Raw genomic sequence first — 26,146 nt, forward strand, 5'->3', positions numbered from 1 at the left:
GAGCTAGTGTGTGTGTTGGCCCAGAGCATGCTGATTGTGGCTACTTTTCTTGCTTTATCGGTGAATGGTGATCTTTCCCATCAGACTTGCTTTTTCTTGTCTGCCTGTCCTAAGTATGACAGCCTTCAGCTTTCATAGGTTCACAGCACTTGGGAGGTGTGCACGAGGGATTATGGTTTGAATGTTTGATGTTGAACGTCACTGGAAAACATCTCCCAGGAAGCACCACCCTCCCCAGTACTAGCTGAGCCTGGAGCCAGGGAGGGAGGGAAACAGGAAAAGGGAGGCAGTGCCAGGCACAGGGGACCGTGGGGACAGTGGCTGCCCTGGAGGGACAGAATAACACAGGCATCCATCCCTGGCTATACTTACAAAAATTAAACTATTTAAGGGTTCCTGGAGATCCACAGGCCATTTCTCACTGCATTGGTGAAGTTAAGAGTCTCTGAGATAAGTCTGCAGAGACGGGAAGACTTGACTTGTCATTGGCTATCAAATACCAGCAGCAGTTAGGTCCACATTCTTACCTGAAATCTAACTCTATCTCTCATTTCCCCCAGGCCACCAGATTGTAGTTACTGCTCTGGTCCACACAGAGGCAGGGTCCTCAGATGAGGAGGAGGAGAGCAACCTGAGGAGTCTATTTCCTATTTGCATCTCTTTTATCCTAGTCTATTTCCCATACACCAGCTCCTCCTAGTGGCTCCTCCCCACTCCCTCTTTCCCTTTTTCCCTGACTCTCTCCCTGCAGGATCTGGTCTTATCAGGCAGTTGATGTATTTGCATTATTATTATTATTTTTTTTTTGAGACAGAGTCTCAAGCTGTTGCCCTGGGCAGAGTTCTATGGCTTTACTGCTCACAGCAAGCTCAAACTCATAGATTTAAGCAATTCTCTTGCCTCAGCCTCCGAAGCAGCTGGGACTATAGGCACCTGCCACAATGCCTGGCTATTTTTTGGTTGTAGTTGTCATTATTGTTTGGCAGGCCTGGGCTGGATTCAAACCTGCCACCTGTGGTGTATGTGGCTGGCACCCTAGCCAATGAGCTATGGGCACTGAGCCAGATGAACTTGCATCTTTAATACCTATAACATCTCCCTGCATCCTGAGGAGCCTGCTGGGTCCTGCACACCCACTCAGAGAGCCCCTGACCCCTTGCTGTCCCTCCCTAGTGGTCCCTGCCCCTGTCTGTGCTGCACACTCCTGAACCAACACCTGGCAAGCCCGTGATGTGCAGAGCTCAGCTGGGCCTCAGGGGGGCTGCAGCTGGCACAGGGTTGGGAGCTTGAGTAAGATAGGAGGCCACAGGACAAGGTCCAGCTCACTGCTGGTCTGCATCAAATTAGCTAATGTAGGTCCAGATATTTCATTTGTAATTGCTTGTATTAAGAATTATCTTTAGAGATGTTTTATATCTAATGTTGAATTTCATTTCTTTGAACAATATTACAGTTTTTCTATAAAAACCTCATATAAAATGAAATTTATATGTAGAAAAGGAACAAAAGACAGGTAGTCCATAATAATTTATTATAAGGCAATAACCCTGATGACCACCAGAAATGTCCCACCCTCTCATATATCACCCTCTTTGGGACTTATTTGTACAAAATAACAGGAAATGTAGTTCTTGTGATATATCCCATTCTATGTCTTTCTTGGCATTTTGTTGTCTGAAGTTTCTTCGTTCCTCTGCAAGAGATCAGGGAAATAATATCACCTAAGGACTTCCCTGGCAGTGTGGCATGTCACGGTCTTTTGTACCTGCATGTGAGCTGTGCCGAAGGTGAGAGTCACAGTTCAAAGTTCCTTTTCTTCACTTTCTTAAAGGCACCACTGCCTTTTTTTAGGCACAAACTGCTCTCAGAAATGTAAATGGCATAATTTTATTTTCTTTTCCTTCTACATCATTTGTACCTGTTTGTCAGTTAGAGCTCCGTATGCCTCAGTTTACAGACTCAGAGACCAGAAATTACAATTTTCCTTCATTTATTTGAGTCAATATTACCCACACAATGAATCTCTATTAGTATCATTTACAATTATTGACTGAGTACCTACTATGTGTCAGCTACTGCCCTGGTGCTTGGGAATATTTTGTAAAACAGACACAAAATATTTTACCTCTTGTAGCTGAGGTCCAGTTTCCTGAGATGGGAAATAACCTGCCTGCATATTAAACAAGTAACTGAGACAGAACAGCAGAAGGTGTTCATTTCCATGGCGAATAGAAACACAGCAGGGACAGGGCTCAGGCCAGCACAGGGGTTCTGTGTCTTAGGCCCATTGAGAATTTGATGAGACTTCAGTGAATTTTCTCCTCCCTGACACACAGGAGCATTTTCAGCAAGAAGGGAACATGACCACAATTCATACCACCCATCCTCCTCTTTCCACACTGCTTCCTAGGAGGTGAGGGGGCGTTAGTGGACAGACAGAGGGACCTGAGGAGGAAACAGCCACAGTGTTTAAATCCTCAGCTTCTCTCTACAGTGACTGTGCAGCTGTGACCTCCTACAAGGTTCTGTCCTCTCCAGTTCTCTACGTCTGCAGGATGACAAGGGTCCTCCCCAAAGAAAGATGGTACAGCAGCACCATTTCCCTTGGACAAATATCAGGTTCTAGCTGATGTTCTCTACGTTTAATCTTAAGACTAAAATTATACATTAGATCATTTTCAGATCACCAGAACAATGCAGGAACCTCCACATGTTTATATGTAAGTAGGTCAGGACATCAACGTTCCAGATGACACTTTATGTTGTAATGAGTCTTATGCCTCATGGCCATGGCGTCTAGGCACCACCCAGTGCTTGCACCTTCCTGCGGCCCCTGGACTGGGAGGCCTGATGCTGGAGGTAGCCTTGGCCTCTCATGCTCCCTGACCTCCATCCTCAACAGCACCAGCCCTCTCTTTTCCCAGCTGCTGCAACATGGCCTTGAGGAAGCATCAGAGACACAGGGAGAGTGAGTGCCTCAGACCTGGACAGTGAGGAACACCCAGGTTTTACTTATAATTCTCAGGAATAGTGCAGCTGTGGAACTGAATTAGAGGCTGCTAATTGTTGGTTCCAGGGAAATGAATCACAGAGATCTAGAGATGGGGCAGTGAGGCATGGGATGTGCAGTGACATTCTGTTTAACTTTATCTTTGTCCAGATACAAAACTTGAGGTTATTTTCTTTAATTAATCATTTTATATTGCTGCACACAATAGTTTTAAAATATTCATGGGTTGCCTAGTAACGTCTTGATAAATTTAATATATAGTGATCTGACTGGCATAATTAGCATATCCATCCTTTCAAAGTTGTATCATTTCTTTGTGTTTGGAACATTTGCTAGTCTCCTTCTAGCTGTTTGGAATTAATATTTTGCTTTTAATTAAACTTATCCTATAGTGCTATAGAACACAGTTGATTCCTTTTATCTAGTTGTAACTTTGTACCCTGTGACAGATCTCTCCCTATCCCTCCCTTCTCCATAGCCTTGTTTGGCAGCCTCCAGCTTCCTCTGTTCTACTTTTAACTTCTATGTGATCAGCTTGTTTTTGCTTCTACAAGAGATAATATGCCGTGTCTGTCAGTTCCTAGCTTATGTCACTTTATACAGTGTCATTTATTTCCATCTTTGTTGATGAAAAATCAGTTTTTCTTCTTTTTCCATGGTTACTCTTCCACTGTTTATAAACACCATATTTTTATCTTTCTTTGAACTTGTGAAATTTCTTTATTTTATTCCTCTGAAGACTTATTGTGGTGACATTCAGTATTACAGTTTTTGACAATTACACTTTATTTTTAATTATAATGGGTATATAAAATTTCTACATCTTTATTGAGCATATGTGATGATTTGATACAGGCACGCAATGTGGATTCATCAAATCAGATAATTAGTTTATTCATCACCTCAGGCATTTATTATTTCTTCATTTCATTAACATTTCAATTTTACTTTTTATTTATTTTTAAGTTAATGTTAAATAGATTAAATACGATTCATTTATTGGAAGGTAAAATTGATCCCTCAGTCTGCCCAGCGCTCACCACCACCAGCCTTCTTCTGAGGGTGTCACCAAGGTGCTGTAAGCTGCTCAGGGTGAGCAAGGCCAGAAGCAAGTTCAAATTCAGAGAGCCCCGGGTCCCTGCTCACTGGCCTGAGGTGGAGGTCATAGTAGCTGCTTCCTGCAGGGAAGGGAAACACTCGGAGCTCAACTCACCAGAGCATCCTGACACTGGAGCTACTCCTCGGGCTGGAGACACAGACTGGATGGCTGTGGGTGGGAAAGGGCTCAGAATGGACTAAAACATCACTAAGAAACAAACTCTGCACACAGGGAGCTGAGGGGAGATTAAGGGCCATTACAGAGACCAGCGCTAGATGTGGGCCAGAGCGTCCTTGTCACTCCCACATCATGGCCTGGACTCCCCTGCTCCCTCTCCTCACTCTGCTCAAGTTCATGGGATTTCGAAGCAGACTTTGGGGTGATCCCTCCATTCTTCTTCCTCAATCCTGACATGAATTTATTTCTGTTTCAGAGTTCAGCTCACAGGCTGTGATAACCCAGGACCCCTTGACACCAGAGTTTCGTCTTTAGTAGGTTCTTGGTCTCGGTGATTCGGAGAATGAATCCATGGACCACAGATCAGTGTAAGACAGGATTTAATTACAGAAAAAAAGAGTACAGAAACACCAAAGCTCCTGGCAGAGAGAACCGAGGTCTGGGGAAATGCTATCTCTTTCTGGGTGGTGCCTGTGGCTCAGTGAGTAGGGCACCGACCCCATATACTGAGGGTGGTGGGTTCAAACCCAGTCCCAGCCAAACTGCAACAAAAAAATAGCCAGGCATTGTGGCAGATGCTTGTATTCCCAGCTACTCGGGAGGCTGAGGCAAGAGAATGGCCTAAACCCAGGAGTTGGAGGTTGCTGTGAGCTGTGACGCTACCGCACTCTACTGAGGGTGATAAAATGAGACTCTTTTCCAAAAAAAAAAATTCTTGTTCCCTCTCCCTCTTTCCGGGCTCTTTGCTCAGGGGTATATATGGTCACATGGGGTTATTTAGCTGGAATTCAATTGTTACATTTAGCTGGCTGGGTCCTCTAAAGTTACATTCAGCTGGAACTCTGTTGCTACATTTAGCAGCAAGGGGCAGGAATTCAGTTAATGAATGGCTACAATCCCTTTCATTCAGGCCTAGGAAACTTACATGAAATTGACCAGGCCTAAAAAAGCTGGGGTTCCCAGTTCAGCCAGAAGTGCAAGGGGAGGGAGACCTAAGGTGCTGCTATCTCCCCAGCAGTTGTCTGGCCCCTCCAGTTACTGGAGCCTCCTACGCCCTCTCCCCCACCCTCCAGCCCACTGGTTGCACTGCTGACTGCCACTGACCAACACTGCCAGGGCTAAGGCGGCAGGTCCCCCAGCTCAGCTCAGCTGGCTGGGGCACCACCTGTCCTGTGTCACCCTCACTGATTCTCCAGGAAGAACAGACACTCAACGCTCAGTGCGACTAACATCTAATATTTATTACTAAAGTTTTATTTTTTCTTTGCATTAAAATATCATTTCTTGTTTTTATCTGAGTGTGTTTTCTCTACAGTCATATTCTTTTGCCGTAGCATTTATGCTTCTTGGTTTTCAGAACTCATTTTTAGTTTTAAAACTTAAAGCATTATTTTAGACATATTTTAAAAATAGCAACATATCATATAGTCTACAATGGTCATTAAAGTCATTGTTTTTTAAATATTTTAAAAACCTCCTACAAGTAGTATTGGAAGTAAAATTTTAAAATATTTCACAACACACAACATCCACTTTAGAACTTAATGTTCATTAATTGGTATTGGTACATCTGTCAGCTGTATTTTATGTAGCTGTCAAAATATTAAAAGAGTAGTGCCTAAAAAGGTCTCTGAATGTAGGACTAAAGGAAATTCATCAGCATAGATGTTGCAGTTAGCATAATTTTGTAATTTAGGAAGGGAACAGGAATGTACTAGTGTTCATGTATAGAAAATACAAACAAACCTCCATAGGAATGAAAAAAAATAATTTAAAAAGTTGGGAAACAACTTTTGTTGAGAAAAAAATAAGTGGAAGTGAAATCGTGTCAAATATTTTTACTTCATTCTTAAATTTATGAAGAGTTTGTATTTTTCAACCATATGTATGAAGAAATCATTCAAATTTACAGTGTATCTGTTTTTAAATTCCTGTCACATACTTTTATTCTCTGTGCTGAGAATGTAGAAATCAGTGGCCAAGATATAGGGGTCTCCTGCAAGAGATCATGTTACTAAATAATTTTTGTTCATTTGCCAGCAACCAAAATTACCCAAGCCACCTCATTCCTTGGGTAGATACTTACTTTCTGCTCCCCCTTCAAATCAGTAAAGGCATTGAGGGACACTGTGGGTATACAGGGAACAGCATGTGCAGACTCTCTGAGGCAGGAATAAACTAGATATAGTTGAGGCAAAGGGAGGCCAGTGGAGAGAAGGGGAGGAGATGAGATGGAAGAGTGAGCTGAGCAGTTACAAGATTTCCTCCAACAATGTGACAAAATGGGGAAGCTCTGAGAGTCAGCTTTTGATTTCCAATATTCCGAGTGCCAAGTCTGTCTCCTATTCCTGTTTTAAAAGTAAGTTCCCCTCTCACCTAGCCCAGGTGTGTAAGGTGAGGTTGCAGAGTCTAGGCTTATGAGAGCCAAGGTTTCCTGACAGGAGGATCACAGAGTGTGGACAAGCAGTGACTCTGCTCCTGGGGATAGAGGCGATGCCATCAAGCGTTGTGATGAGAGTTGTTATTATTGCCATTTTCTCATTTTAATTTGTGAAAAATAAGAATTCTCTCTTTTTTAATACTTCTGCTTAATTCTCCGTTTAGTATCGTCATTTATGTTCATTATAAATTAATTTCTCTATTAATAAAAATTTCCAAAACATGGAGAAGTGAGAGAATAGAGTAAGGAATCACCATCATGTACCATCATCTAATTTTAAGGGTGATCAACTTATGAGCAGTTTTGAGTTTCCATTCTCATTTTCCTACAGAAATAGGAGACCATAAATTTCTAGAAGTATTATAACATCTGTAATCAAACGAACATAATCCAAGTAACACTTGACACATTACTTTGGCTATTACCCTCAATGTTAGAGCAATATACATAACTCTAGTTATTAGGTTTGAATACATTAGTAGTAGGAATTAGCAATTATGAAGTTATGTAATGAGCTTTACAGCCTGAGCCAATAAGAAAATACATTGTAGGGTGGTGCCAGTGGGTCAAAGGAGTAGGGTGCCGGCCCCATATGCCAGAGGTGGGGGGTTCAAAACCAGTCACGGCCAAAAACTACAAAAAAAAAAAAAGAAAGAAAAGAAAAAAGAAAATACATTGTAATTATTGAGAGCTGGTTTTCTCACTAAAGACAAGGAAGTTTTTTGTTTTTGTTTGTTTGTTTATTTGTTTGTTTTTTGAGACAGAGGGTCACGCTGTTGCCGCAGCCTCAGCTATGTTGCTGTGGCCTCAGACTAGCTCACAGTAACTTCCAACTCATGGGCTCAAGCAATCCTCCTGCTTCACCCTCCTCTGTAGCTGAGACTACAGTTGCCCACCACAACACCAGGATAATGTTTTTTTTTTTTAATTTATTTTGTTTGTAGAGATGAAGGTCTTATACTTCCTCAGGCTGGTCTTGAACTGAACTCTTGAGCTCAAGGGATCCTCCCACCTCATCCTCCCAGGGTGGCAGTATTACAAGTGTGAGCCATTGTGTCTGACCTCAGGAAGCTGTTATTGAGAAAATGAAAATGCTTTACAGTGAACAATGGAGTATTAGAATTAAATCACAGGTGTTAGTGTAAGCACCATTAGTAGATGTCAGAATGAATTGTGCACACATATAAACATTTCCCATTTCTGCCCAATATGATTTCTACTGCACAATGGTTAAGTCCTACATATAAATATTTGCTATTAATATCAAGTCATTACCACCAGGAAGTGGGTGCAGATACTGTAAGTTCACAGGGGTGCTTCATATAAGAATGGCTTCTGTTGGGCATTTGGCACGTTCAATAAAAAGAAATCTAGGTGGTGCTAAGGCTGGAGACCAGGATAACAGGCAAATGCTGACCTAGACTTCCAGGGAGAATATTACCCACTTGCTGTACTTCCCCATTGTAGAAGATAAAGAGTAGAGGGTTTAATAGAAAATTGTATGTACTCAGTAACTTTAGAGTTAGACCCAGCAGCAGAGAGCAGCCTCTGAAAAGGGGTGTCTGAAAGGACAACAGAAGAGCCAGCCCAGGATGATGCCCTGCACGGTGAGTACCCACTCAACAGTGTGTGTCCACTGTCCCTCATTACTGTCACCGGGCATGTGTCCTGAACTGAAGCATGGATTCCGACACTCCAGGGGACAGGTGGGAACAAGCCACATTCCACCACCTTGGTGACCCACATGGGGATGCGTGTGCTATTTAACTTTTGACTTTTTGAGTTTGGAGGTTGTGATTTCCACATGTGACTGTGCACAAGAGAAGTCACAGCTAAATACCAGGTAAACTCCACTGTGTCACTTACTTGAAACCTTCCCAAGGTAGCAGTGTATGGCACACCTTTTGAGTGTAGGACATAGATATAAGAGGGACTCTACCTGAAAAATTCAAATGTTATGATTTCATTATTTGCACCCTTACATTAAACTGAAATTTTGAAAAAAGTCAACAAAATCCAAAAAAATAAAATTGTAAGAACTCAAAAAAAAAAAAAGAAAGAAAGAAAGAAAAGAAACCCTCAATGAAACACCACAAGGTAAAAGAAGATGTCCCAAAATTGGCAGGAACAAGGGACCCTGATCATCAAGATGAGCAGAGGCTGCTCTTGCACAAGGCAGACAGCAGATGCCATGGTTAAAAGGAGTGGGAGCTCCTGACAGGATGCCTAACCCACTTTGATAAAAAGGTACCTGCAGCAACAAGGTTATGAAAAGGAAAATGTTATCATGTATCACACACAAACTGAAATGTATTATAATTGTAAATACTTTTACTTTCCAACTCTAAACTCAGAACCACACTACAAGAAAAGAAAAATCAGAAAAACAGCTACAATGCTCCCAATAATCCCCACAAGGTCTTTTTTCAGGCAGACATTATCTCATTTAATAAGATAGACCTGGATTAGAAATAGGAGATAACAAAGAAAAACAGAGCAGCCACAGGGGAGGGAACAAGGAGGAGAAAGGAGGGTCAATGTGTAGAGAATTGGAATGTATATTCCAGGGCAGGGCACAAAGATTTCCCTGAGCAGTGCTGAGGTGAGGTGGCCACGAGTGACCTGTCTCCTGGGCAGGGACAGGCCCCCACATGGGCTCTGTCAGTTTTTGAAAATCAAACTAGGATCACCACAGGTCCTCCAGAGTCCAGAAGCCCCCAGTTCCAAGCGTTCCAGTCAACATCCCAACTTTGAAAAAGAAGGACAAATAAAGAGGACAAAGAAAACCACCCCCAGCCCACCCTGCCCACACCCACAATAAGGATGATATAAGGATCAGAGGAACAGCATGTGGAGAGCCCAGGTCCCCTGTCCCAGTCCCTCTCTTCCTGTGGGTGTTGGCTTTTCTGCCTCAGGACAGAACCCGGGTGGCAGAATTCTCAATGGGAAGACTGGAGTTGGGAGGAAGAGGGCAGGAGACTCGGGGTGGCCAGGATGAGAGAGTCCAGGAGAGAGGGGGTGTTAAAGCTCTCCTGGGACCACAGCATAGCCACCAGGTCTCATTGAAGGTCTGGACTGGGGCAGAACCCTGACAGGAGGTGGGGTGGTCTGGCCCCTCCAGCCATGTCATGAGGGTGGGTGGGTTCTTGGGTACAAGTGTGCTGTGGTTGCAGCCTCAGAAGCCAGCCAGAACACAGCCACCTCCACCAGTCCCATGTCCACCCCCTAAGCCAAGACCCCAAGTGAAAAGGGTGACCCCCTTCTCTCCTTCACAAAAGGTGCTTTTGGAAATAAATCCCCAATTGTACATTGTTAAGTTTATTCTTATTATTTTTACATGGCAACAAATGCCATGCGAGTGCTCACGCCCCGACTGTCTTTCCTGGTGGAAAGGCTGAGTACAGACAGAAGGGCTACTAGTTGTTAGGGTGGGAATTTGTAGGTAGGCTGGAGAAAGAATTCTCAGTGCATATCTTACAATACAAAGGAAAAGGTTTATTTACTTCCCTGAGAAAGAAAGGAGAGAGAGAGAGAGACAGAGAGAGAGAGAAGGGAAGGGAAGGGAAGGGAAGGGGAGGGGAGGGGAGGGGAGGGGAGGGGAGGGGAGGAGAGGAGAGGAGAGGAGAGGAGAGGAGGGAAGGGAAGGGAAGGGAAGGGAAGGGAAGGGAAGGGAAGGGAAGGGAAGGGAAGGGAAGGGAAGGGAAGGGAAGGGAAGGGAAGGGAAGTGGCACAGCACTGAGGAAAGCATGGTGAGTGCTGGCAGAAGAACAAAGCAGCTTGCCTCCTTATTAAGGAAGGTAAAGAAAATCCCATGGAGACCTATTATCAGGAGACAGCGGTGAAACTGCTGCATTTGCTTTTTCCTTTCCTCCTTCACAGCAGACTAATAACAGGAGTGGCTGTGAGATGTCAGGGAGCTGCCTTTCCCTCTGTTGTTCCCCCGAGACGTGGGTTCATCTTGGGATATTGTTTTGCAGTAACTGAGGCAGGAAGCTGTCCTCTTAAGAATGCTTCAAGTCTGTTATAATATCACAAAATTGAAAGCAATTCAACCTCTATGTATTTTTTTTTTTTATTGTTGGGGATTCATGGTGGGGTACGCAGAACCAGGTTACATTGATTGCCGTTGTTAGATAAGGACCCTCTTAGATTTGTGTCCCACCCAAAAAGATATCCAGTTAATTTTAATTATAGCAAGAGAGATAGTTTGTTTTTTCCTTTCTTTTTCTTCCTTCTTTCTCCTCAAGACTATCTTATCACTGGAAAGGGTCTGGTCTATCTGGTGAATGTTGAGGAGAATTTACACTCTCCCTCTGTCAGCTTCCTTCTTTTCTATCGCTGTAGAAATGAACTCCCCCAGGTAGTCAATTAACTTGAAAGCTCATGTGATTAATCTTAAAGACAGGATTTAGTTCATGCTTTTACTTAGACTGCAGGTTAGATAATTTATTTTTCCCTGTTAGTCTATTAGCAAGGCTGCCTGTCACTACTGTTTTTGTTGTTATTCTTGTTGTTGCTCTTTCCTTTCCTTTTACTTTTATCTTTCCTTCCCTATTCTTCTTTTCCTTTTCTTCCTTACTTCTTCCTTCTTTCCCTTTTTGCCCCTTTTCTCTCTCTCTCTCTCTCTCTCTCTCTTTTTTTTTTCATAAAAGAAACTATACAAGTTGATTGGGGTGAGGTGGGAGGATTGCTATAGACTTCCATTGAAAAAAAAAAATTTCTCCCTGAAAACAAGTTTTGGAGTCTCAACACTAAAACTCCAAACAAGAAAAAAAAAATGTCATGTGCAAAAAAATCCTCTTGGGAAAAGAATAGGGATGGGATACTTCTGGTCATTGACTTGAAATACATTTTTATTTTGAGTTTTCTCCTTCATGTTTTATGAAAAAAGAAATTCCAGTTTTTTTATGGCAGAAAACTAAAACAGGAAAGGTGGGATAGAGAGGTGGGTGGTAGTTCCCCACAGTTCCTAGGTGAGGGCACCTCACTCCTTCTTGCACAATTTCTGGCATCACCTGCTCACAGTGAGGCCCTCTCAGCTATTGGGGAGGGGAGCACATGCTCATCTTGATGCTTAAAGATGACTGTCCTCCTGGGATGGGTGGGGCACGTTCCCTCCCAGTTCCCTATCTTCTTCCAGGTTTTCTAGAAGATTCCTTGTGTGATACTTGTATTGCTAGAAGATTGTTTTTGGATCCATGTGCATCACCTAACCCTAAGGTCTGTTCATGGGGTGTGGCTCCACACCATCCAAGCTTCCAATTGGGCCATCTGAGCCAAGACTCATCAGGAGATTATACCCTGTTTTCCCCAAAATAAGACAGTGTCTTATTTTAAGGTGTGCTCCCAAAGATGTGCTAGGTCTTATTTTCAGGGGATGTCTTATCTTTCCTGCAAGTAGGTCTTATTTTCAGAGGATGTCTTATTTTGGGGGAAACAGGGTATCAGTTGCCTCTGGAGTTTGTTGACTCTTTGGGCCTGGTGGTGATGGGCACTCCTCCACACAGGTATAGGGTGATGAGGAGTATGGAACTGAGTTAGCACTGTTAGGATCTGCCCTGGGGTTCCAGCTCCAGGGCCCAGGTTAATCCAGGCATGGCCCAGGGAGTGGGGATGAGGGTCTGATGCCACTGCCATGACTCTGTGGTAGGACCCATGGGCCCTAACCCGAGGGAGGGCTCATTTCCTTCCTGGATATTCCCATGCAGAGGTGGCCTTGCTGTCTTGTGGGACCCAAAAATCTGAGTAGCAGTGGTCATAACCTATGAACTCCTTCTGGTAGCTGTTTACTGTTCCAATCTGCACTCTGGGGCCACCTGCACATCTCAGTGACATAAAAGGCTGATTGTGAGGTCTGTGGTGCTCCCAGTATTGTGAGGCAGAAGCTGTGTGTGGAGAGGCCTGTGACCCTGGAGGACCCCTGTGCACACCATACTGTAGGTTGGGAGGTGTCTAGAACCAGCTTGGGGCATCTGCTGAGCTGCAATCCATAAAGTCTTTTTCTTTACTTGGCTGTTCACAAGTGTGTCTTCTTTCAGGAGCTTCCCAGTAAAGGTCGCAAATATGCCCTTACATGAATACAAAGCCCAAGTGGTTCTCCCACCATGATATATATTTTTTTCCAGCTAATGTTCTAAAAGAAGGTCCATGGAGATTTATCTACTCCTCTGAGCACTTAATTATCTCAATAGATAGAGGAAAAACATCTGAAAATAATTAATATTCGTTGTCAGGGTCCAGGATACCAGATCACCATACCTGGCCTATGAAACTGTCTAGACACAGATTACTGTGCTACCTTGCTTGGGATCAACTCCCCTTAGGTGACAGAGGGTAATTTGTCTTAGCAGGAGGGAAAGAGAGAGAGAGAGAGAAAGTGTTTAAGGGAGAGAAACAGTCTTAGTAGGAGAGTGAATCTTAGCGGTCTTTGTAGAAGTGTGCCAGGGAGTTGCCCTCCAAGCAGGAGGGGCAAAAGAGTTAGAGTGAGTGAGTCCATTGAGAGAATGAACAAATCCAGACTAACCTCTCCTACAGCTACTTATAGAAATGATCCCATGGCTATTTACACCACAGGTGTGGAGACTACCAACCACTGACCCTTGTGCTCTCGAGCTCTTGTGTTAAAAAGAGCTGAATCCCTTCCCCATGCCGTTATCACCAAGGTGTTACATTACAGATGTTCTATCACAGGTGTTTCTTTTTTTTTTTTTTTTTTTTGTAGAGACAGAGTCTCACTGTACCGCCCTCGGGTAGAGTGCCATGGCGTCACACAGCTCACAGCAACCTCTTAACCCTTGGGCTTACGCGATTCTCTTGCCTCAGCCTCCGGAGCAGCTGGGACTACAGGCGCCCGCCACAACGCCTGGCTATTTTTTGGTTGCAGTTTGGCCGGGGCTGGGTTTGAACCCGCCACCCTCGGCATATGGGGCCGGCGCCCTACTCACTGAGCCACAGGCGCCGCCCTCACAGGTGTTTCTTATAGTTACAGAGTGTTCAAAGCTTAACTCTCACTTCTCCTTCCCTTGAACTATATAGTCTCTTACATATTCACCCTTTTTGTGTATTTTAAGATAGTGTCTAGTATGGCAAGGGCAGTTGTTCTTGTTGTACAGCCTTTCCTCTTGCTAGGCAAAAGAATAAAGAATATAAGGTGATTGTCAAAATTCAGAATTCCAAGTGGAGGCCTCCCTAAGTGGTGGAGCCCTGTATCTAACCTCAAGCTTAACTACCGCTGGAGAAAAGATAATGATTAAAGTATTACTTTCTTTAAAGATATCTCAAACTAAGAAAACCTTTGTCTGAGAGACTTTACAATTTCCATTTCTTCTATTATAAATTGTGTTAACTGGCAAACAAAGGTCCCACTTCCCTCACAAAGCTTTTCCTTGCTATTTGAGTTGTAGTTAATGGACAAAAGTCCCGCTTTTCTTGCAGTCTTTGCTTATGAAGATCTTACTGCTTTTACCACATATTTGCTACCTCTACCTTTAGTAGCTGGTGACCAAAGATTCACTTTTCTTGCGGTCCTTGGTAGCTAAGATCTTACTGCTTTCACCACCTTTTGCCACTTCTGACTTCAGTAGCTGGCGAACAAAAGGTACTGCTTTTCTTGTGGAGCTTTTCCTTTGCTAATTGAATGCAGGCCTTATTTCAAATGGAGTCTCACCAACCAATGCAAAGATCTGCTTGCCCAATTTTGCATCCCTTTGTTACTCCCTCTTGCTGTTTATGAAGGGTGAACTATCTACCGAGTGTATTTTCCTCCGCTTCTGGGCCAGTTCCCTCTGCTGGTCCAGCATGGACTGGGGCTGGGAGCTCTGGGCTGGGGGGCGGCGGCGGCAGCTACTGCTGCTGCCTGTTGCTGCTGCTGCTGCTGCTCCTGGCGCCTGCTTGCTTCCTCCTGGGCCCGCCGGGCCTGTTCAGCGCATCTTCCTCTTCTCAGCTCCTCAGCGCTCCTGCGGAAGCCGCTCCTCCTTCTCAGAATGCTCGGCCTGGGCCTTCAGGGCCTTCTCATACTCTTCCTTCTCCCGAGCAGCGCGACGAAACTGCTCAAAGCTGTCACTCAATGACTTGGCTGTGGAGGATGGGGTGGTTGGATCCTTCTAGTACCAGGCTGGCCCAGGAACCCATGTTCTTGATTTTCAGGTCCTTTTTGGGTGCAACTGGAGGTTTTGGCTCCTGTTTCTGTTTATCCTTGTCAGAGGCCCCTGGCGGGGGTGCATTCTGCTCAGGGGGCCGGATCACAGGCCTCCCAACGTCCACAGGCTTCATCTCTGGCCGCTGGGGCAGGTGGACGGGAGCCTTGATGCTCTCCGGGTGCTTGGGGGGCTCTGGCTGCAGAAAGGGGCTGAAGGGCTCACTACGGATGATGGGTGAGTGGATCTTCTCCTTCTTCACCACCACCAGGGGCTGGGGCTGGACTACAGAAGCCGTAGCAGCTCCTTCCCTGTCTGGAAATTTTACTGGGGTGGAGAATGGTGGGTCAGGCTCTGGAACTGTGGCTTCTGGGGGGAAAGTATCATAAGCGGGGAGGGAGCTTCACGAAGATGACCTGGGATAGCAGCCTCGGGAGAACCTGCTGAGGTTGACCTGGGCAATAGTGGGCTGTCAGGCCCGTGGTTTACAGGAACCACCCGTCTGCTGGCAGCAGTTGAGTAGGGGTGCAGGATGATGCTGGATGACTCGTTGAGGCTTGGCAGGCTGAGGTGGGGGTAGATGGGGAGGCTGTTGGCCCTGGGGTGGTGGGGGTTGCTGGATGTGGGTGGGAAACTGCATGGGTTGCAAGTGTACAGGCCGAGGTGGGGGATGGTGCTGTTGCTGGGGTGGGGGCTGAGGCTGGGGTGGTGGTGGTGGAGGTGGTTGCTGCTGTAGCTGCTGAACAGAGGGGTGGGGCTGGGGGGGTAAATGGGGTGGTGGCTGGGACTGCACCTTCACGGAAGGGAGTAGTCTTCACCTTCACGGAAGGGTGCAGGGGGCTGCACCTTCTGCAGCTGTTGCAGGTACAGCTGCAGCTGCATGGAGGTGAGGGGTGGGGCGGGGGCTCGTCATCCTCCAGCAGCAATTGAGGGGGTTGAGCCATGGGGGCTTGTGGGAGTAAGGGGGGCTGGGCCAGGTCAGATGACACAGCCTGGGGCCAGGCAGGCTTGGGAGGTAGGGCAGCGGCTTGGTTGCTGGGTCGAGATGGGGGCTGGGGCAGCGCATTGTGAAAAGCTGGAGGAGGGACTACTGCATGCTGGTTGAAATGAGGTGGAGTGCTGTACTTAGGATGCCAGCCTAGAATTTCAGAAAAGGCGAGAAGCTTGCTAGCAATGGCTAGCTTAAACATAAATTAGCTGACTTTTCTTTGTTCTGACTCACTCAGCTTGCTTTTTAGTTTTCCTCTTTTTCTGGGGGTGCTTTCCTTTGCCAAGAATGGGGTGTTCGGTCCCCCATTCTCCCAGCAGTGTGGATCAAAAATTTCAACATTTTTGGGTAAATTCCAAGGAGCACCATTGCTGGATTGTGTGATGGCCCCTTCTATTTTTTGGCTTCCAGGGATTTCTCTTTTGGTTCACTCCTTCTGCTTTGTGGAAGGCATCCTCTCTTTTCTTATTGAGAAGAATACATTAGAAAGCAGATTTCCTGAGACCTTGAAAGTTCAAAAAATGCCTCCCTATCATGTTTAAATTGCTGATTTGTCTGGATATACAACTGCAAAATAGAAATATTTTTCTTCTAGAAACTTTAAGGCATTACATTGATATTTATTATTCAATGGTGCTTTTGAAAATTCCATTGCCATCTGATCCATTCTATGGAAACTGTTTCTCCCTCCTCCAGAAGTTTACTCTTATTTTGGGGTTCTGATGTTTCACAGTGTGGGGATTAAAGTGGTATTAACTGTTATCCATTTTGCTAAGCATGGCTTTTTTTTTGTTGTTGTTTGTTTGTTTTGTTTTGTTTTGTTCACTTTTAGCCTTTATCTACTGGTTTCCTACAATCCAGAAACTTGATGTTTCAGTTTTGAGAAAATAAATTTAATTTTATGATTTTTCCTTTTTCTCTTTCCTCTGTAAGTCACTTCTAAACCTGACCATCCAGATTTTGGACTTCCTGGTCTTATCATAATTTTATTTTTCCCTTCTTTTTTTCCCAGTTGTCTTTGTGCTTTACTTTGTGCATTTTTCACAATTTTGTATTTCAAACTGTCATGTATTTCTTAAAATAATACACAAAAAATACACACGTATTTATTGAAACAAAAGTCACCATCTTTCAGTGTGTAATTCAGCCTTTTCTTTTTAAGATGGAGTCTCACTCTTTTGTTCTGGGCAGAGTACTGTGGCATCATCATAGCTCACAGCAACCAATTCCTGGGCTCAAACCATCTTTTTGCCTCAGCCTCCCTAGTAGCTGGGATATTTCATCACCGTCCAAATAGACTCCATACACATTTGCAGTCACTCTGTGTTCTCCCTTCCCCAGATCTGGCAACCACTAGTCTCCTGTATGTTTCTATGATTTGTCTATTCTGGATGTTTCATGAAAATGGAATCATATATGTGCTTTGTTTGCGTTTTGTTTCATTCATTTAGCATAATGCTTTCAAGGTTTATTTATCTGGGAGCATTTTGTCTTCCTTTCTGGCTACTAAGAATAGGCTGTAGGCTCAGTGCCTGTAGCTCAGCAGCTAGGGCGCTGGCCACATACATCAGGGCTGGCAGGTTCAAACCCAGCCTGGGTCTGTCAAACAACAATGCCAGCTACAACAATAAAATGGCCAGGAATTGTGGCAGGTGCCTGTAATTGCAGCTACTTGGGAGGCTGAGGCAAAAGAATTGCTTAAGCCTAAGAGTTTGAGGTTGCTGTGAGCTGGGATGCCACCAGCACTCTACCAATGGTGACATAGTGAGATTCTGTCTCAAAAAAAAAAAAAAGATAAAACTGTCATGCACATCTGTTAGAAAACTTTTGTGTGGACAAATGTCTTCATTCATCTTGGGAATTGATAGTTCATATTTAACTTTTTGAGAAACTACTAGACTGTTTTCTTTTGTGGTTGCACCATTTTACATCCCCACCATATAGAAATTCCAGTTTCCCCACATCCCCACAACCTCACTAATATTTACTGTTGTGTGTCTTTTTGATTCTGGCCATCAAAGTCCATTTGAAATGGTATCTCACTGAGGTTTTGATTTATATCTCCCTAATGAATAGTGATGTTTAATCATTGATTTTAAAAATATGATAGCAAACTTTTAATTTCCAACAGTATTTTGTCTTTGGCACATATATCTATATTTCTCAAAGATATACTTTGGTGTATATATACATATATATATATTCTTTTTTTTTTATAAAGACAATTTTGTTTTGTTTTATTTTATTTTATTTTATTTTATTTTATTTTATTTTTTACAGTTTTTGGCTGGGGCTGGGTTTGAACCCACCCCGTCCAGCATATGGGGCTGGAACCCTACTCCTTTGAGCCACAGGCGCTGCCTCAACATATATATATTCTTATATATATATTTCTCAAAATATTCTGCTTTTTTTTTTATTGGGTTTATATCTTTCTTTGCCTCTGTAAGGATCTTTAGGAGAGTATTCAGAAATTTCCATTCTTGAGTTTGTTTCCTTTCCTTTTTTTTTTTTTTTTTTCAGTTTTTGGCCAAGGCCTGGTTTGAACCCACAACCTCCCGTATATGGGGCCAGCGCCTTACTCCTTGAGCCACAGTTGCCACCTGTTTCCTTTCTTTATATGTATGTTACTTTAATGTTTTAAATTTCATATCTTCATCCTCAAATTGTCCAGTCATCCTTTGAACTTAAAAGCTTATTGAAATTTGCACACATGGGAATCACTGTTAAACTCTGCTGTCTTCCTTGCAGAGTGATGTAGCTAAAATGTTTAGCTTGAGGGTGAGTGGATCCCCCAGCTGAGCATTTTTAGAACTTTTCTCCTGGATGATCAGATTCCCTAGAAAAGTTTCTTTTGTTCAGCTACATAGAGTAGGGGAGAGGGTCTAAATTATTTTTATTTATTTAAAAAAAAAAAACATTAGTTTATTCTCTGAGATTTTGATAGAGATTTTATCATTAGCGTAGGCCTCAAAACAGAGACTTACAAACCATGTCAGTTTCAGAATGCTTTCTTTCTTTCTTTTTTTTTTTTCTTTTTAACATGGCACCCTGTTTTTGCAGAAATTCACATTGTGGTTTATGATTAGCAAGTCAAAAAAAATGATTTTTAAAGTTTTTGGCTCCACAATCACCTTGATTTCTAGGTTAGCTTAGTTCCTGGGTCCTGGAGAGTCTGACAGTATAAACCAGGCATGTCTTGGATTTTCCCCCTGCTGACTTCCAGTGTGATTTTCTCCATCTTCTTCTGTCAGTTACAACTGACCTGTTTGCTTTCTGACTTCCAAAATCTGTTTTCTTCTCTCTTATTATCTTTTATGCCTTAGGTTTATTTCCATCTGACAGGGTGTGGGGAGACAGTAGTGGTTAAATGTCCTTGATCCATTTTTAAATACGGCCAAAATTAAGGAAGCATCAACAACTATCCCATGTATCTGACTCCTACAATTTCCACATAATACAGAAATTTTATATAAAGCAGGCCCTCTTGTGGCTCCATTAAAAAAAAAAAGACATTATCACTTGGCAGCATTAATGAATTAAGACCTTCCTCTTTAGGACATCAAAACTTGTGAAATGAACTCTGCCAGAAGTAGCTTTATCATGACACCAAAATCATCCTGTCTGGATGAAGCAAACTGACCATCTAGAAGCGCCACAACAGCCTGTGTTTAGATGATAGTCAGATTCATGAAAAGAGACCTGTGCCCCCATGCAGTTCCATGCACCCTGAATTTTTGCTGTCCACTGGGCTACTTGGTCGATGATGCAGAGGCAGCACCACAGACAAAATGAATGATTTTAGAAGGGAAGGCTGGTGCTCACTCAGGCACAACAGCAATCTGCAGTCTTTATTCACTTTTTTATATATCCAAACTCATAAGATAAAAATAATCCAAGAATAAAGAAGACAAAAGGTAAAGATTCCTTACCAGCGTTAATGCATCAAAGTATGTACACACTTTTCTAAACTAAGAATGTCCTGCTTGGAGATAAACAATAATGGAGATAAACCACAAAGGCACTGGGTTGTCTGTTCTCTTTGCCCACTTCCCTATATGACTAACTGAAAATTATTGTGTAAATACAGGTAGAGAATTAAGTGCAACAGGCCAGTGCCCTAGGCAGATGATCTGTCTCCAGCTGTGACTTGGTGGGGCCCTCTGGTACATTCTTTCCTTTAAGGTGTAACTGCCTGCATTTTTCAGCAAAGCCACTTCTGCAAGTTCACATCTAGCCCAAGTACTGGAAATGTTCCTTCTCAGGGCCTCGTACCTCAAGGAGCACAAATGAGACTTTTTCACCTTACAAGGGTGCAGGGGACTGTGCCCCTTCACTGAGTGAACACAGACTTGGTTTTTAGTAAACATTTACAGCTTCTTACCGCACTCTGTGTAAGTTCAGAATTAGGCACTGAGGAAATTGGGGAAGCAGGGAAGGGAGAAGTCAATTCTGCCTTGAGATGGTCTAAACATTGTGCTTCACACCTCACGGGGAAGCCTCATCTTCTCATGGCTGGACACGTCAACCCAGTTTGTCCAAACCTCTACTCTATCTTCCTCTTGGTGGGTGGGTGGTGTCTCTGCTCCTATCAAAGGCTAGTCCCTCTGCATCTATGGGGTGCCATCCCCTCACTCTTCAGCATTGGTGTCCTCTGGTTATCCCCTCTCTTTTCTGAATTACATAGTCCTTGAATTCTGGTGGGTCATCCCCAGCAGAAATTCATATCTGAATCACTCTTCAACCCCTTCCTCTGACACCTGTGTCCCTACCTGCTGAAGGACCTTATCAAGGTTAGCACTGCCCTCCAGGTGCTCGTGGATGTGTCTGCATCATCCTCCAATGTAGCTGCCTTTGAAAGACTCCCTAGTACCCTAGGATGTGCTCTCTCTGGCCCATGGTGTGGGCTCCCCCAGCCTTCATCACCTCTGCCTGCCTCCCCTCCAAGTCCTCTTTGCAATCTCTGCTTCTTTCACTTGGACTCTGAGAGGTGATGAATCCCAAGGCCCTTCCCTTCCCTCTCCTCTGTTCTAACCCTTTCTCTTGGAGCATGGTTTAAATTCAGCCCAGTGTTTTTCTTTTCTTTTCTCTCTCTCTTTTTTTCTTTTTCCATGCAGAAGATGGGTTTTGGTGGGGTTTCCCAGACATATACCCTGAGACAGAGAGTTGGGTGCTAGTTAAGGAAGTTGTCTCAGGAGAAATGGATGGAGAGTCAGGAGGCAATCTGGGAAGGAGCCAGGCCAGGTGGGATTCAAGGGCAGTCTTAGCTGTGGCCTGGCTGGCAGGAGCCCTGGAGCATGAGCCCTGGAACTGCTCATGGGGTGGTGGACCCCCACACACCAGCCCTGCCCTTGGCACACACAGCTGCAGCTGCCCTCAGGCACTCTTCTGAAGAAGGCTAGGGACACTGGGGACAGGCCCACATCCCTAGGATATGGTCTGAGCTGAGACAGCACCTCCTTCAGTGTAGCACTGGGAAGATGAGACTGATTTATTCATACTCTTTGGTTCTTGATCCATTATCATCCCTGGTCTGTATTAAGACCCTTTTATCATTTCATTTTTCCTGATTTATCCCCAACCCCCAATTCCCACCTTTGCCTGGCCCCCTAGGCATCCACTGCAAGGTGCTGGCTGGAGACCGAGGCCCATTACAACATATGGGCTATGCAAGGATCACTGTGCTGCCTATGTGGGGGACTGAAGCAGGGACCCAGGCAAGCTTCAGTGTTAGAGATGTACCCACACAGACCCAGAAGAAAGAGGCAAGATGGATCCTCATTCCCTAGGAATATGGGAAATGCACCAGGGCAAACAGAGTCGTCTGCATCATAAACACAGTGGGCCTCTTTTGTATGGCTTGGCAGAATCCTAATGGCTTCCAAGGGCAGAACACCCATAATCACTGTCACAGAATAATTTTAGTGTTGTCATAAAGAGAATATAAATATTTTTTATGAGGGACATTCCTGTTACCCTATATGATTCTGTAAATGTATCAAATTATCACATGCACTCCCCAAATATGTACCCCTATTATGCATCAATGAAAAGCAACTTGGCAAGCAAAGAAATTTTCTTTAATCCTCCCTTGTTTTAAATTTGGTAGAGTGATGTCTTACATTGAATCTAGTAAAACTTGTGTTCCTAGATATATCTGTCTTGGGTGTTGTCAGATATTTTATGAATTATCAATTTTTGACTTGTCTTATTTCTTGGTGAAGGTTTCTAACTTGGTGTCTTGTCTGTTCATAACTTGCTGAAGCAAATCATCTTACTGCCCGATGGTGTCTTGGTAGCTGTTGTAGATCTTTTGTAGAATAAAGAGAGAGACATAAATAAGCCTTGGTATTATCCTTCATTAACTAAAATCAAAATTTCTGGTTATGTATAGGAGGTTCTGAATCTGTATCAATTAAATGAGAAAAGAAATTTTGTGCTGCAACCCTCTTAAAGACATAGATGCAGCAATTATTTATCTCTGGAATAGTTCTGATTTACCTTGGGATATTAATATCTGTATGAAATGGACATGCACATACGCACATCACACGAACTCAAAATCAATGGTTGTCCTCTAGTATAAACTGCCCATTATCACAGAAACACAATGAGGGATGGTTCCCAAGAGGAAATACAAGATCACCTCTGTTTTGCATGGAAAATATATTTCATTATCCTTGTATTTTGACATAAAAATTAACTCATGTAAGAACAGAAAGCAAAATCACTTTTGGATGATGGTTCTTCACTTTTACAAATACCTCCAGCAAAGGGGACATTTTATATTGTTTTCAAGAAGCTTTATTAACTGTAATATTCAAAGTCATTCCACCTAGCACATAATTTCATTCATCTGAAAAACTCAGGAATCCTGTGGGTTTGACATTTTCAGTCACTTTCTTCTCTCTTTTTATGAATATTGGGTCTTGCTTGACAATTATAGATGTACTTGAAGGTTTTTAATCTTCAACTTGAATAATTATAGCTTTATTTTCTTTATACTAGACACTGTATCCATTTTTTCAAGTTTCTTTCTTTTATGAAAGCATGAACACATAGATCATGTATACATTAATGCATTTATTGGGTATAATGCACTGATTTCATATGCAATTAGGAATGCTTACATCACACTAGTTAATATATTCCTCACATTGTTTACTTAATTATTGTGTTAAGACATTTATAGTCTATGCTTAATACATACAACATGTACCCTTGCAGTACGCACCATAGGTGTGATCCCACCATTCACCCTCCCTTGATCTGACCTTTCCCCTCCCACCCCCACTACTCCTTCCTTCATCCTGGGTCATAGTTGTGATCTATTCTTCATATGAAAGTGTGAGTGATTGTAAATTGGTTTCATAATAGTACTTAGTACATTAGATATTTTTTCTTCCACTCTTGAGATACTTTACTAAGTAGGATATGTTCCAGATCCAATCATGTAAATGTAAAAAAGGTAAAGCCTCCATCTTTTTTAAGGTTGCATAATATTCTGTGGTATACATATACCACAATTTATTAATCCATTCATGGGCACTTGGGCTTCTTCCATGACTTGGTTATGATGAATTGAGCTGCAGTGAACAATATGGTGCAAATATTTTTGTTACAAAGTGATTTTTTGACTTTTGGATATACACCTAGTAGTGAAATTGCAGGTTCAAGTGGCAGGTCTACTTGTAGGTCCCTGAGTATCCTCCATACTTCTTTCCAAAAGGGATGTATTAGCTTGCACTCCAACCAGCAATGCAGTAGTGTTCCCTTTTATCCACATCCACCCCAACATCTGTAGTTTTGGGATTTTGTTACTGTATCCAATTTTTAGCTAGGAACATATCATCAGCCAACAGGATTAGGGTGATTTCCTCTTTCTTAACTTGGATGCACTTTCTTTCTTTTTCCTGCCTGATTGTTCTGGCTAGGATTTCCAGTACTATATGTAGTAGAACTGGCAAAGGCTGGCATTCTTGTCTTGTTCCAAGACTTAAGAGGAAAACTATTACTTTTTCCCCATTCAGTGGGATGTCAGCTGTGTGTTTTTTATATATGGCTTCTATTATTTTGAGCTATGTTCTTTCTTTGCCTAGTTTTTTCAAGGTTTTTATCATGAAGAGATATTGGATGTTGTCTAATGCTTTCTGTGCATCGATTCAGATGATCTCCTGGTTTTTGTTTTAAATTCTGATCCTGCAGTGAATCACATTCACCGACTTGCATATGTTCAACCATCCTTTCATCTCTGGGATGAAACCCATTTGATCATGGGAAATTATCCCTTTGATGTGCTTTTGGAGTCAGTTTGCTCATATTTTCTTTGAATATTTTTGCACTTCTCTTTATCAAGGGCATTGGTCTGTAGTTTTCTGATTTTGTTGTGTCCTTTCCTGGCCTTGAGGTCAGGGTGATGCTCTCATAATGAGTTAGTGAGGTTCGATCCTTTTCAATGTTATGGAATAGTTTTAGTAGGACAGATACCAGTTTCCTTGAGTTCAGCTGTGAATCTTGTTCTGAATGTTTTTGTTTGGGAGATTCTTATTCCTGATTCTTTTCTTTTCCTCTTAATCTAACTCTTAAAGAAGCAACTTGTGGTGTCTTTGATCATTTGTTTTTTTTGTTTTGTTTCATTTTTTTACTTTGTTTTATAATTTCTCTTATTTCTGCTCTGATCTATTTCTTATCTTCTTGCAGCTGTGGGCTTGTTTCTTCTCATTGTTTCCGTTTTCTGAGGGTTGGCACTTTTCTTTTTGGTATAGACATTTAGTGCTATAAACTTCCCTCTTGGCACTGCTTTTGTTATGTCTTAGAGATTTGGATATCCTGCAATGCCACTGTAACTTACTTTACAAATTTTTTTGTTTTTCTTGTTGATTCCATTGTTCACCAAAGATTATTTGGCAGGAGGTTGTTTACTATCTAGGTATATGTTTAGTTTTGGTAGTTCCTCTTTCAATCGAATTCTACTAAATAGTTTTATTTCACTGATCTGAGAAATTAGTCATATGGTATAATTTTGATTTTTGAAAATTTTCTGTAACTTGGTGTATGGCCTAACATATAGTCTAATTAGGAGAATGTTCCATGTGTTGGTGAGAATAAAGTATATTTTCCAGTTTATGTGTAAATATTCTGTAAATATCTGATAGGTCCATTTTCTCTGGCATCTCTTTCCAGTTCTAACATCTTCTTTGTCAGTGGAGGTTGACAGCTCTCACCATTCTCATGTCTATTCTTACGAGTAGCAGCATCTGTTTTATGTATCTGGGATCTCAGGCATTAAGTGCATACGTATTTAGGGTCGTAATGTATTGTTGAATTGATCACTGTATCATTATATAATGACCACTTTTGTGTTTTTCAACTATTGGTGACTTGAAGTCTGTTTTATCCTGATGCAGTAATAGCTATTCCTACTGGAGTTGGGTTTCCACTCCCAGGAAATGTTTTTCCCCAAAACCACTTTTCCTTCATTTTGCGAGACTCTTAATGAGTTAAATGGCTTTCTTGAAGACAGCAGGTATTTGAATTTGGGTTGTGGGGGGGTTGTTTGTTTTGTGGTGTTTTAATCTATTCCATGAGCCTGTCCCGTTTAAATGGGGCACTGGGGGGAGTTACATAAAATGTTAGCATTGATAGGAGAGACACTGTTCTGATCATCATGTTCTTTGTTATCAGTAGCTTTGTATTTTTCTTCTGCTGCTCTTTCTTAAGAACTGTGACTTTTTAAAAATTAATTAATTTTTTCAGGCTAATATGAGACTGCATATAATAAAGTTACAATTTCTGCATGTGTTAGGTAAGGTCCCTGTTGCAGTTGTGCCCCTCCCCCAGTAGGTGTGCTGTGTACCCTCACACTGTGCCCATTAGGTGGAAGCACACCCATCCCCCTTCCTCCTCCCCTCTCCCCTTCTCTCCTCCACTTTCACTCCCTAAAACTTGAATTAAATTGAGTGTTTCTCTTATGTGTATGTGGGCATCTATTTAGTTGTCTACTGGCTTCATATTAGCATTGAGTGTACATTACATCTTTTTTATTAATCTGGATAGAGTTGGAGAACATCCTCTTTAGAAAAGTAACTAGGAATGGAAAAGGAAAACTGTGAAGTTTCACTTTTGAGTTTTTATACTGGTGTGTATTGACTATTGTGTTTGATTTGTAGGGCACCTTGGAGCATTTCTGGCACTCTTCCCTCAGAATTATACCTGGGGTGTGCCTTTTAATCTGGAATGCTCTCTTCAGAAAGAAACAACCTAATGACAGATTTTTCTCATCAGCTGTTTTCTCCAT

General features: G+C 42.7%; 1 pseudogene; it reads right to left on the reverse strand.

Annotated features, from left to right (window-relative positions):
• Positions 1-14,435: 14,435 nt before the first annotated feature.
• On the reverse strand, positions 14,436-26,146 carry LOC128579536 (bromodomain-containing protein 4-like; annotated as a pseudogene).

This window comes from Nycticebus coucang, unplaced genomic scaffold (assembly GCF_027406575.1).
Source record: "Nycticebus coucang isolate mNycCou1 unplaced genomic scaffold, mNycCou1.pri scaffold_64, whole genome shotgun sequence".
Taxonomy (NCBI): Eukaryota; Metazoa; Chordata; class Mammalia; order Primates; family Lorisidae; genus Nycticebus; species Nycticebus coucang.